Source organism: Cupressus sempervirens, chromosome 8 (genome assembly GCF_028749045.1).
Source record: "Cupressus sempervirens isolate cs-2001-9-10 chromosome 8, ASM2874904v1, whole genome shotgun sequence".
Taxonomy (NCBI): domain Eukaryota; kingdom Viridiplantae; phylum Streptophyta; class Pinopsida; order Cupressales; family Cupressaceae; genus Cupressus; species Cupressus sempervirens.
In genome coordinates this window covers 634,874,934-634,888,301 of record NC_143125.1, presented here as the reverse complement: position 1 = coordinate 634,888,301, position 13,368 = coordinate 634,874,934, and the positions used below count along the sequence as shown (strand labels likewise).

Sequence of the window (13,368 nt, the reverse complement as noted above, 5' to 3'; positions counted from 1 at the left end):
CAAATTGGGTTTCCACATTAAATCCTAGTGTCAATATTCTATGAATGTTATTTTTTATCATTTACTTTTAATATTTTACATTCTAAAAATCTATCATAATTACCTGGTAGTGGACTGCTAGTTGATGTTACTCATAATCTACTATAAAGACTAAGATAATGAATGTTAAGATCTAAATTTGTTTAAGCATTTGTTTATTCAATTGGTACATCTAAACATTGGATAACTAATCCCTTCCCCTCCCCACCCCCCAACCCCCACACCGCCCCCCCCCCCCGCCACACCCTCATTTATTCCAAACATTCTAACATTAATGGCTACTAGACATCATCAGTGAGTGTCTATTGGCATAACCCTTGCATCTTCTCTGGATGCAAGTGCTAGTATGATAATATTTATAACATTTGACGATTTTTAAGTTCACTAAAGTCTTCTTGGTGTAGGATTACAACAAAATAATCATAACCTAATGTCATTAAATTTATCACTACATGTTAAGATTTTTGAAACTTTACAAAATTTGAGAAAATAAATTAGTAAAAATAGTATAGAGTAGTTTCCTAAGATAGATCAGGTTTAGGAAATCCTAGTTATAATAATATACCTTCATATAAAATAAATAGCTAGGCTACATAGAAGCTAAGTTCTACCAAATTTGTGATTGCAAAAGAACATAAAATTTTGTAAAAATAATATTAAGACTAAACTACAATAAGAAATAATATTTATAATTAAATTTTGAAATCTTAAAATATAAATATATAACTTTTTAAATAAAGAAACATTTAATGGGCATTATGATGGAAATGATTTGTAAAACTAAGTCTTTAAATAAAATTATTGATCTGATTTTTTTTTAAATTTAAATTTTGTTATCCTTAGAGATTAAAACTGGAAAGCACCTCTTGAATTGTATAAAATTTTGAATTAATCAAGATCTGGCAACCTTGCATATTTTATTTTTCAAAGAAAATTACTTAGCTCCAATATATGCACTAAACTTTATGATAGAAATAATTTACAAAGTTGAAATAAACACAAAGCTAACATAATACAACTAAGGTATTATAGAAAAATAAAAAAATAATTAGTGAATATTGGGCTATTTAAAATTAAATAGTCAAACTTTAGGTAATTGAAAGTGATAGAGGTAATAAACTATTTACAGCTAACAATTTTCATTTTATAATAAAAAACAACAATACACAAAGTAACTTAACAAATTTACAATCCACCAACAATCTCCAACATCACTAAGTCCTTTAATAAAAGGTCATAATGCACTAATAATAGCTTTATGCCTACTTAATGTGATTGAAATACCAATAAATATTGGTATTTATGGGTAAGCATTAATATGAATGTGTATTTTTATTGTTTATCTATCACATTCAAAAAGAAAACATTATAAAAAAAATCATAAAAAATGATTTGTGGAAAATGAAAAAAGTAACATCTAAGAACTCAAGTTCAAATATTTTAACTTTGTCAATATCCAATACTAACCACAACCCTGCTAAAAAGTAAATAAATAAAACACCCACTCGAAATCCCTAACATAGCAAAGAAGATCATAAGCCCATGATCAATGTCATACAAGACAATATATAGCATACCTCACTTCCAAATTAATTTCCTCCAACCAAAAGTACTTTCAATGTTTCTAGATTGGCTTTGAATTTCTTGGTACACTAACTAAGTCCCATAAACTTGGAGGTAGAAAGTACGCTGTATAGGCACAACTTTACTCAAATTAACATGTTATAGCAAAGGTTTCCATGTGTAGTAGGTTGTGGCAACAATAACTACTCATTTATGGTAAAAAAAATGGAGCATGCTAATAGAGCATCACAAAATTGATATTCCACATATACTTTATTTCTATATCTATTAATTTATTTTAGGAGCATTTGGAAATGTCAATCTTGCTTTAGTTTCTTTTTTTTATCTACACTTATTCCAAAATTTTGGACCATAATATATATTTTATTTTAAAAACACATGTAAACTTTAAGAATAATAAATATTTTCTAGATACAAAAAGATGTTTACAATTTTATGGCTTAAACTAATAAGATTCTTATGACTTATGAACAAAAAATTTCAATCACAAATAAATATCTCAAATATTTCTCAAAAATTTTCTCTTTAATATGGTTGGCTTATAATACAACTTTTAATTACCAATTAATTTAAGTTTTTATCTATATTTTTGTATGAACTAATAATAAGAAAAAATAGACTATATCAGTTATGATTAAAAATATATGATTTTCAATATATCATTGATCTATTGACCAAGTTTAATACTTCCAAATGAACCCAATACTAATCGTCTTACTAAATGAAAAACACCTACATTACAAGAAATAACACCAAATCGTATCCCCTATTGCCTCTGGTACACAGAACATAGACTAGTTTTTGATGTGGAAGTTACAATTGCAATATCCTCTTCTTCTTTATACCCAAGACTAACATGGTTGTGGGCATTGCGAGTTAGTAAAGTGATTTTTGTGAGCACAAGATCCATATTAGGTCGCTCTACTTTATTAGGGTGAGCACATGTGAGCAAAACATTTGCAATAGTGAAGGCTTCTTCTATAGAAAAGAACCCATCCTCTTTATGTTTAGAGTCCACAACTTAAAATAGTTGTTCTTTACCATGTGCCCTGTATGCCCTAATATGAAAACCTAGTAAATAGGATCCTCTTGTTTCAATTGCTACATCTTGCAGTGTATTATGTGGCTCTTTTATAGTTGATTTATTTCTTTATTTTTCTTCTTTTTCTCATGCATTTGTAGATTAAATCTAGTAATAGTCTTAGGGGAAACACCCTATGGTCTTCAAGAACATCTCTTGAGCATCAGTCACCAATTGTTTTAATTTTGTTTGCTTATTGTCACTCACTTTACCATAGAGATTCCTCTCAAAGAAGATCTCTTATGAATTAGTCACTAGTTGTTCAAATTTCATCTGCCTACTATCCCTCGCTTTACTATAGAGATTCCTCTCAAAAAAGATCTCTTTCACTTCAATCACCAGTTGTTCTAATTGTGTCTGCCTACTGTCATTTTCTTTACTATTGAGATTCCTCTCGAAGGAGATATATTTTGTGTCATTCACTAGTTGTTCTAACTACATCTTCCTATTGTTACTTACTTTACTATAAAGATTCCTCACAAAGAAAATCTCTTTTGTGTAATTCACCAATTTTTCTAACTACATCTACCTATTATTGCTTTCTTTACTATAGAGATTCCTCTCAAAGAAGATATCTTTCATGTTAGTCACTAGTTGTTCTAACTGCATCTACTTACTATTTCTTTGTTTACTATAGAGATTCATCTTGAAGGAGATATCTTTTGTGTCATTCACTAGTTGTTCTAATTTTTTCTGTCTACTATCACTTAGTACCTAGTGAGATTCTCCTCAATCAAGATTTCTCTATGATGTTAGTCACCAGTTGTTCTAACTAAGTCTATCTACTATCGTCACCATACTGAAGATATTTCTTTCACATAGGTTCTAAACATCGACACTTGACATCAATCCTATAACAATGACATTATCATTTCCCTTTGAGTGACTCGAGGATACCTCTTTTGACTAGATAGGTGAGGAATGGGGGTGCTATCTTTTCATTTCTTTCTATTTGATGGTTTAGTTGTAATGATCTGAAACATTCATATAAAAGGGGTGTCCACTATAAGAGCATCCATCTTGTATTGGATGTCTGTGTGTACCTTGACTCATTTTATATGGATACTTTAGTGAGGTTGGTTATTTTCCTTACTTGTTTGAGTGAATTTCCTATGTATAGTAAATACTAATACTTGTCCTACTAAGTGAACATATGGGTCACTATAAGTATGCTTAATGCAATTTTGTCTTAGGTTACAAATGCAAAGGTCATTATGGACAAAATCTTTAACTGAATACTTAGCATAAGTAGGATCTCTCATGTGTCCAGTGTGTCTACACATAAGAAACATTCTAGTTATCCTAACATTTATGCTTTGATGCTTATGTTAGCTAGCTACATTAAAAGGGATAAATGTTTAGGTCATTCTGGCTTCTCATGTCTTAATTCTTACAATTATATCCCACCAAAACTAAGACATATGTCATATTTATATTCTCATTATTGCAATGTCAGTATGAATTGTATGACATTGGTGGGTCTAACTAAAAACTTGGGTGATGATAATTCTATGAGTTTAGTAACCAAACCTAGGGTTGCATTTCATGCCCCACTTGCATAAGACCATAGTTTGATCACTACTTTATTGACATCTTACAACATGAGAGGTTGTTGGTTTCTTCAAACTATCATGTTTCTTGATGACTGCACAAGCGTTCAGCTCCTTAGTTCATGCTCATGACTTTCATGGGATACCTATCATTAATAACAAAATTGAAATATGCATGAGATGTTAGTTTAGTCACATTTTGCATTTCATATATAGATTTTCATATTCATGTTGTCTACACTACATTGATGCATCATATCAACTTGCATTCATCATAATCATATCATTAACATCTCATATATGATAAACTATAGGAGCAAAAGGTGACACATGCAAAGATACTAAAATAAAAATATCTCATATATATAAATTGCTCCAATGGAGTCAAGTATACATTGATACAAAATGGTGCTAGTACACCAATCAATATAGAGCCAAAACAAAAAGAAGAAGAAAGAGAGCTAACTATTTCCTTCTCTCTCATCCTTGGGAGGAGGAGGAGGAGGAGCATCTACTCTCACAGGATGATGTACAGCCTCTGATGCTCTAGCATACTCTAAAAATATATGCATCTACTCCAAAATGTCAAGGACTACTATGATATAACCCATATAGTAATATGTTGCTCTATCACCCTATTGTTGAGAATCATCTTGTTGTTGCTCTCTTTGCTCACACAACTCATGAATCTTCCACTCTTGGTCAACTAACCACATATCATTAAAGGTAAGCTAGATCTACATCTCACTCAGCTACCATTTTGGTGCTCTCAATCTCTCCCTAGTCCTCCATAGAGCATCTGAATGCATCTTAAGAGCATGATTATCATGCATCTCCTCATCACCCACTTCATGCTCTGTCTGCTTTGCAGGCTGGTCCTCCACCCACTACCTCTGGGAATCACCACCAATGTCACCCAAGGTGCCCATATCACCTTGAGGATATCTATGTCCTATCCCACTCCTTCGACCATTTGGATTGTCTCTCATCTGATGAGGAGGGATCTACACTTTTGTTGTGCACTATCTAGGTTTTTGTTACTGATGTGATTGTTGTTGAGGTGTTTACACTGGCTATATGAGAACTACCCCCACTAGATCTATGAATCAAGGAAAGGGATGAATCACAAAATGATCATTTTAAGTCAAAGTCATCCCCCCATCTACAATAGTCAACATATAATCTTGAGGTGTTAGGGCGAGGGAGTGCACATCAATCATCAACCTCCCAGGGGCTAATCAAATAGACCACCCTGTCTCCACCTCCAAGGTGAAGTGTACATAGGTGTAGTACTTAGGGGATATCTCTTGTGGTCAATCATACTACTGCCACACATGTGTCAAAGAAAATCTCTCAATCACTTGGATCAAATCACCAATTAGTGGTTGAGAGGAAAACATGTGTCTAAGCTCCACTCGTGTGTCATTCTATACCTCTGTCTCTCTCCACAACCACCATACTACTGCCACTATGTATTCTACCTAACCTAACCACTATTCTATCTTACCTAGAGCTATTTGGGTCACCTACCCTTAGTATCTGTAGATGTACAACTCATGCTCATACCTTATGTCAGCACAGATCAACCTCATAATGGGAAAGTGCTCCCATGGCCATTCCTAAGGAACATTCATGTGGCCATGCTTTTCTTCTCATGATATACAATTTCATGCATCTCATGGTACAATTGGGCCAGCATACACCGACCCCATCCAAAACATGTTGGCTTCTCTAGCATTGTCTATAACATTTGCCCCCATCTACACTCAAGCCCATGGTGACCTCTATCATGCATCAAAAAGTAACTCAAGAATACACCAAGAACCACCACCAATTTGTGGATAGGACCATACATCTACACTAGCTCCTCCCATGTGATGGATCTACCCATGATGAGATCCTCTTGGATGATGGCCCTTAGTACCAATGTACCCTATCTCAGCTAAATATCATACTAAACCTATGGTTTGTGGAAAGGTATCTGAAGAATCTAGTATATGTCCTTGGGTATGATAGTCATCTCTCTAAGAGGCAAATGGAAGGTATTATTCTTTGAGTGGAAATACTCTACATGTGATGTCAGTAACCCATGATTCACCTACAGATCATGGATATAACAAATATGTGAAAGACCAAGGGAATCAATATGTGTCACCTCTCTGACAACTAGCTAATGAATCAGTGCCCCGAAGGGGGGATAGTGCGATCTAAATGAAACATCTAGAAAGCTAACCTATAAAGATAAAATAATAATAACACAATCAATATCTGCTATCTAAAACATCATACTATCTCTACATGTGCTATAACCTATTGAATGCATGCAACCCTAAATAATGAAAATGTAAAATGATGGCTAAAAATTAAGTTTCTGAAAAATTCAACATAAACACAACACTGGATTTTCATGTGAGAGCTAACATTCTCATATAAGTTTTCACTTTTTCACATTAGATCTCACTTCCTCATCTGATAGATGGATACCTATCATATGAGGAAACCCACCACCCTAGGCAAGAAAGTACCCTACTAGTGTTTCCTCATGCAAATTTTCATAAAGGGTCACATGAAGAAAAATAGTTTCCACATGAGACTCGATGAAAGTAAAACTTAAAATGTTCAAAAACATACAAAAAAAGATGGAAAAGCATAAAATTTTAGTGTAGAGGAGGATATTCAACTACCCACTAGAGGTTCATAGTCCATTGCCTAGCTACATCACCTCAAATGTCAAATTGATGAGTATGTATGGGGACCAACATTTTTGCCTCAGAGCTCTTTTCTTCACAAAAGAAAAATGCAAAAATGATTTGAAAATGACCTTTAGGGTCCTTATATAGGTTTTGACCTAATTTTTTAAAGTGCTTTGATTGACATGGAAATTGCCTTGATAGCTAATTTGGCACCATTACATCCCATTTCATCATGAAATTACCACATCTTTGTAAAATGTTAATTTAAAGATCATATATAAAAAGGATGTCCATGTAAATATTACACAGTTCAGGATATCAGGTTGATTTCTCTGACACATAGTGTATAATCTGTGCAAAAATAATATAAGACTAGTCACTCCCATTCTTGAGCCCTCACGAATTTATATCTTCTTATAATAGAACAAAAATTGGAAGAATTTACTTAAACAATAATTTCCCACAGACGTACTACTTTGACATTGTTTCAAGGTTCTGTATTGATAGTGTAACTGACCTATTTTAGTGGACAGATATTATGTTTCCAGACATGACTAAGTTTGATCCAATTTAGAGTGAAGAATGTTCCATGAATGTGCATACGAAATGGTGGCATTACGCCTTGAATCCTAGTAAGAATTACATACTCATGGTTGCTTGGTATCACTGGAAGATGTAACAAGATAAGACAGGGAAACTCATAAAATGAAGTAACAAACACAACAGAGCAACTCACGTAATAAAGGAAAAAAAAAGGGAAAGCGCATGTAAAATTGAGATTGATAATGTTGAGGATTCCACCATGGTATCTTCCACTTATCTTCAACAATTTATCTTATCCTTTCTCACTCAAAATTCATGTAACATCAGTGGAACAAATCTCATTATGTTGAGGCTTCGTTACGCTATGCCACAATCTGTGGTTTGAAGGAACGTGAACAATTAACAGGGCCAGTGATTCTAGCGGAGGAACCACTCTCATATGCAATTAACGATCCCAGAAGTTCAAGAGTTGTATTTGAAATATTAAGGGAAAGAATTAACACTGACTCATCTATTTGACAGGAGATGTAAGGATTTAATTCAACATGTATAGGTATCGAACTAAGGAAGATTACTTACCGTTTTGCCACAAATGAATCGGCTCCTTCTTTGAAAGAAAGCACATTTAACTGAATACATACTCTTACTCCCGTGGACAGGAATCCAGATCCAAACTTCGACTCTATACCCAAAAGATCATCAACCATGGGTTGAATCTCAGTCTATGGAATCGTTCAATTTCCTTTCTGAGCATGACGGTATACATACATTATACTTCTATTTCTTTTGAACACTTTATCATGCTTGGTTCTTGTACTCTCGTGGGTAGGAGTCTCCCACTCAATCCATACCCGTTCTCCCAATATTCACACTTGCTGCTAATGGGGAAAATCATGAATAGGCTCATGCATATAAAACCCTGCGACACTGAATTGTAGCACAAAATTTTGTGCCTAAGATCATTTTTCGTGAATGTGATTCCAATCTCTTGGCTATCAACAAAACGACGGTCCCTCCTCCACTTCAGAAGATGGTGTGTACAATTCCATCCCATGCTTCAAATATTTACAACGTCTGAAGAGGTGCAAAAATTAATGCCGCAGAAGCATTCAGAAAAAGAATTTTAAGAATTACCATGTAAACAGGCTAACAGGCCGCGGAACATGTGGCTGTTATCAAACCCTGAACAGAGACAACCATGCAATGTAGAAAAAACCGAAAAAAAAAAATCCCATCTCTCCTCTTCTTTCCCCCATATGTAGCTGAACTATTTCTAAAGATTAGTTGGGATTTAACAAGATGTATAACTGACCCAACTGATTTGGCGCATATCTCCAAACAACTCCGTAATTATTTATTAATAAATAAATTTTCCATTAATGAAATTTGCGTTAATTTCAAACAAAAACCACGTGGCATGATGTTTTCCATTTTGTTTATTTTGTGAAAAAATGGTTTCTGAGATCACTAATTAAGTCCCCCAAACTTGGAGGCAGAAAGTAGCCTTTACAAGACACAACTTTACTTAAATTAATGACATGTTGCAGCCAAGGTTTCCATCTGTAATAGGTTGTGGTCCAACAATAACTGCTCATTTATGGTAAAAATAATTGAGCATCACAAAATTGATATTCTACATGCACATTATTTCTACATCTATTAATTTATTTTAGGAGCATTTAGAAATGTCAATCTTGTTTTAGTTTCTTTCGCTTATCCACACTTATTCCAAAATTTTGGACCATAATATATGTATTTTTTAAAAAACACATGTAGACTTTAAGAATAATAAATATTTTCTAGCTACAAAAAAATGTTTACAATTTAATGGCTTAAACTGATAACATCCTTATGACTTATGAACAAAAAATTTCAATCACAAACAAATCTCTCAAATATTTCTGAAAAATCTGCCCTTTAATATGATTGGCTTAGAATACAATTTTTAATCAACATTTAATCTATGTTTGTTATCTATAGTTCTTTAGGAAATAATAAGAAGAAAAAATATAATATAGAAGTTATGATTAAAAATATATCAGTGTCAATAGATTATTGATCTATTGATCAAGTTGAATAGTTCCAAATGAACCCAATAAGAATAAGAATCATATTCCTACTGAAAAACACCTACATTACAAGAAATAACACTAAATCGTATCTCCTGGTGCACAGAACATGGACTAGTTTTTCATGTGGAAGTTACAATTGCAATCTCGTCTTCTTCTTCCTGCCCAAGACTACCATGGTTGTGGGCGCTACTCGTTAGTGAAGTGATTTTTGTGAGTACAAGATCCAGATCAGGTCGCTCTGCCTTATCAGGGTGAGCACATGTGAGCGCAATGTTTGCAATAGCGAAGGCTTCTTCTACAGAAAAGATGTCCCACCCATCTTGTTTAAGTTTAGAGTCCACAGCTTCTTCAAAACGGTTGTTCTCTATCTTGTGCCTCACATATCCTAGAATATTAAACTGATTGGAACCCCGTGCTTGATCGACATGCCTCTATCCCGTTATCATCTCCAACACAACAATCCCAAAGCTATAAACATCGTGTTTATAAGAGAGCTTGTTATTCCAACAATACTCTATAGCCCAATATCCTTTAGTACCTATTATTTTATCAGTTGACCTGTGTGTCCCCTCCCAATCCACATGCCTAGAAAACCCAAAATCAACAAGCTTTGTCTCATTGTCACTACTATCCACCATGATATTCTGAGGCTTGATATCTACGTGAATGATTTTATGGGAGTGTAACAATTCAATTCCCTTTGCTATACCCATTACCATTCTTAAGCTATGTTTCCAACTGTAGGCAAACCATAAACAATTTCCTCTCAAATAGTCATCAAGAGAACACCCATCTATATACATGTAGGCCAAGTAGGATACATTTGCTTCTATACACCAAGCATATAGCTTGTTTATGCTGATGTGATCCAACCCCTGTAGAAGTTCAACTTCATTCTCCACCCACATTTTGGTGTCAGGTGATTTGTGTTGTATTTCCTTTATAGCCAAATCTCTGCCTTAGAAGGTCCCCCTGTAAACTCGTGCAAAGTTTCCTTCCCCAACTTTAAGAGACTCATGGCAACAACTTTTGATATAAGCAATCTGATCAAGTCTGAGGTTTGAATAAATATGTGTAGGCACAAGTGGCAGTTCTTGATTAGAGGAGAGACTTGAGTCTATATCTACAATTCTTCCTCTTTCTCCAATCCCATTTATTTGAATTGTGTAATTACTATGAGGAGTAGTAGTTCTTAGAGGAGCCATTTGCAGATTGGAAGATAAGCTTGAGTGGACCTGATTTTGTTCAACATTAGCTCGCTCATTTATGTTTAGCTGGGGTGAAGGTGAAGGGGAACGAGAACTTTTTGCTTTTTGTTTTTTCTTTGGTTTGGACCTCATCTTGTAAATGATACCAATTATAACCAAAAACACAATTGCAATCACTACACCAGAAGAAAATGAAAAAAATTAAAATAACATTGTTGCTCTTGCGAGTCTTGCTAGGATCAAGGAAGCTGAAGCCTTTCAACATGCTTTGGATGTTTATTTGGCAGCTTCAGGCCAGAAAGTTAATGAGCACAAATCTTCCATTTACTTTTTTAACACTCTTGATTCTATTCAGCACAGGATTGTTGGTATCCTACGGTTTCAGATTGGGTCACATCCTTTGACTTATCTTGGCATTCCTATTGCTGTTTCTAGGCAGCCACATCTCTTCTAGCAAAATTTGATTACCAAGCTTCAGGATAAGGTAAATCATTGGACTCATAGATGGCTTTCTACTGCTGCCCGGGTTACTCTTCTTCAAGTTGTTATCCAAGCTCTTCCTACTTATAGAAGAATGGTTCAGGCTGCTCCTATTTACTTTCTCAAGGAGTTTGATGCTCTTTCTCGGCAATTCCTTTGGAGTGGTAATTTGCGTAGTACTAAATGGAGCTTGGTTAGTTGGGCAACTGTTTGTAGGCCTAAAAAGGAGGGTGGTCTTGGTCTTCGATCTGCTCTCTTGAGTAGTCAAGCTTTGGCTGCTAAACTTTATTGGCGATGGTGCTCTGGACAACATCAACTTTGGGTTCATATTATCACTCATAAATATTTTCATGGTGCTGATCCTTGCTCTATTTCTGCACTTCTTCTTGAAGGTCGTGGCTCAATGTTTTGGCATACTTTGAAGACAGGTGTGATGTTGGTGAAGAGGGGTCTGTTTTGGATATGTAAAGGAGGTTCTCAGGCTTTGTTTTGGTCTGATGCTTGGGATGGATTCCCTTCCATTTTATCCATGTACCCTCATCTTCAGTCTCTTTGTGACTCTTTTCTTGCCACTAGATGGGATAAAGTGGCTCATTACAAGACTCCTTATCAATTGGGACCTATTGTTGGTTACAGATGGAAGCATTCTTTTGATTGGCCTCCTGGAGGTATAGACATGGATCATCAGGAGCTTTCTCAAATTTTGTAGTGTTCCTCTTTAGGGATTTTTTTAGTGGCGATTAGTCGCCAATTGGCAAATATGTCCCGATCGGGCTATAGAAATTAGCAAAAAAAAACACTGTATACTAGTTGACCGATTCACCTAGATTTTATAAAATACTCATATAGTGGTCGGAATGTTCGCCACTATTATTACATAATTTCAGTTTGGTAGTCAGGTTCTTCGTCCATATTTCTCTTTAATGTTTACTCTTATTCGCCACGGAATTAAGTGAGTGTCTCTTTCGACGATCATCATTCACCAAATTTCCATTTTCCTATGTGAAATTTTTATTTGTCCTAGGATCCAATTCGCCATGCATCACACATAATGGGGTCCCAAATTCCCACCCTATTCACCCACTCGATTACTTGAAATTATGCAGGCTTCGCCAAATATTAGTTCTTATCATATGTAACGGTCAGCCCATTTGCCAAAATGAAAACAGTTTATTTGTAGTTGTCTATTTAAGACATGAGTTTCATTATTGAAACATGCCGAATGAAGTAACCTTCTTCATAGTATTACAATCAGTAGAGAATCAGAATGACTACGACTATGAGTCCATAGTATTTTATTATAGCCTTAATTTGATGGAGATGTCACAGTCAAATTTAAATAGGAAGAGGAGTAGGACTAATGAAGGTGGAGATGTCCAAGAGAGGCCAATGAAATGCAAAAATATATCTTCATACTTTGGTGGGGGTAGACACAATAGTTTTGGTCAAAGTAAGGAAGGTACATCATCAGAGGAGCCTATATAATCTCAACCTACACAGGAGTCCATTCAACAAATTGTGGAGCCTAATAAATCTGGTGACGAAGTTGCAAAATCTGATATCTCTAATGAAGATGACATTGAAGAAGAATATCTAGTAAATAACCAGTGCCAGGATGAATCAATCAACTTCGGTGATGATGATGGTGCAATTAACAGTAATAGTGACACTAAAGGGAGAGGAAAATCAAAAGAAAAAATTGATCGTCAGTGGGAGATGGCCAGGAGATTTAAATTTGATTGGGCAGCAAAGTATCCATTCATTGAGCCCGTGGACAATCCAACTATAGGTGAGCCACCAGTAGAATGCAGATGTGCAATTTGTAGTTGGAAGTATAAAAAGGAAAAGCGGTTGCAGCCTAAACTAGACACCACAGAGAAACATGTTTGTAAGATTTATGAAACCTCAACTATAGATGGTAAGGAAATAAAAGTGGTAAGATATAAAACAAAGGAGCAATGCCAACATAAAAGGAATGCTACAGAATATTATATGTTTCATAAATTTTAGACGAAGCCTGGTGAAGTTCAAGGTTCTATTAATGCTATTTTTGCAAAAGCAAGTGAAGTAGAAGAACGTGGAAAAGCTATTCAATTAAGTAATGCTTTCTATATTTTG

General features: G+C 34.7%; 1 pseudogene; it reads right to left on the bottom strand.

The window, feature by feature from the left end:
• Nucleotides 1-9,681: 9,681 nt before the first annotated feature.
• LOC149544029 (putative serine/threonine-protein kinase PBL28) lies at nucleotides 9,682-10,962 on the bottom strand (annotated as a pseudogene).
• Nucleotides 10,963-13,368: the final 2,406 nt, after the last annotated feature.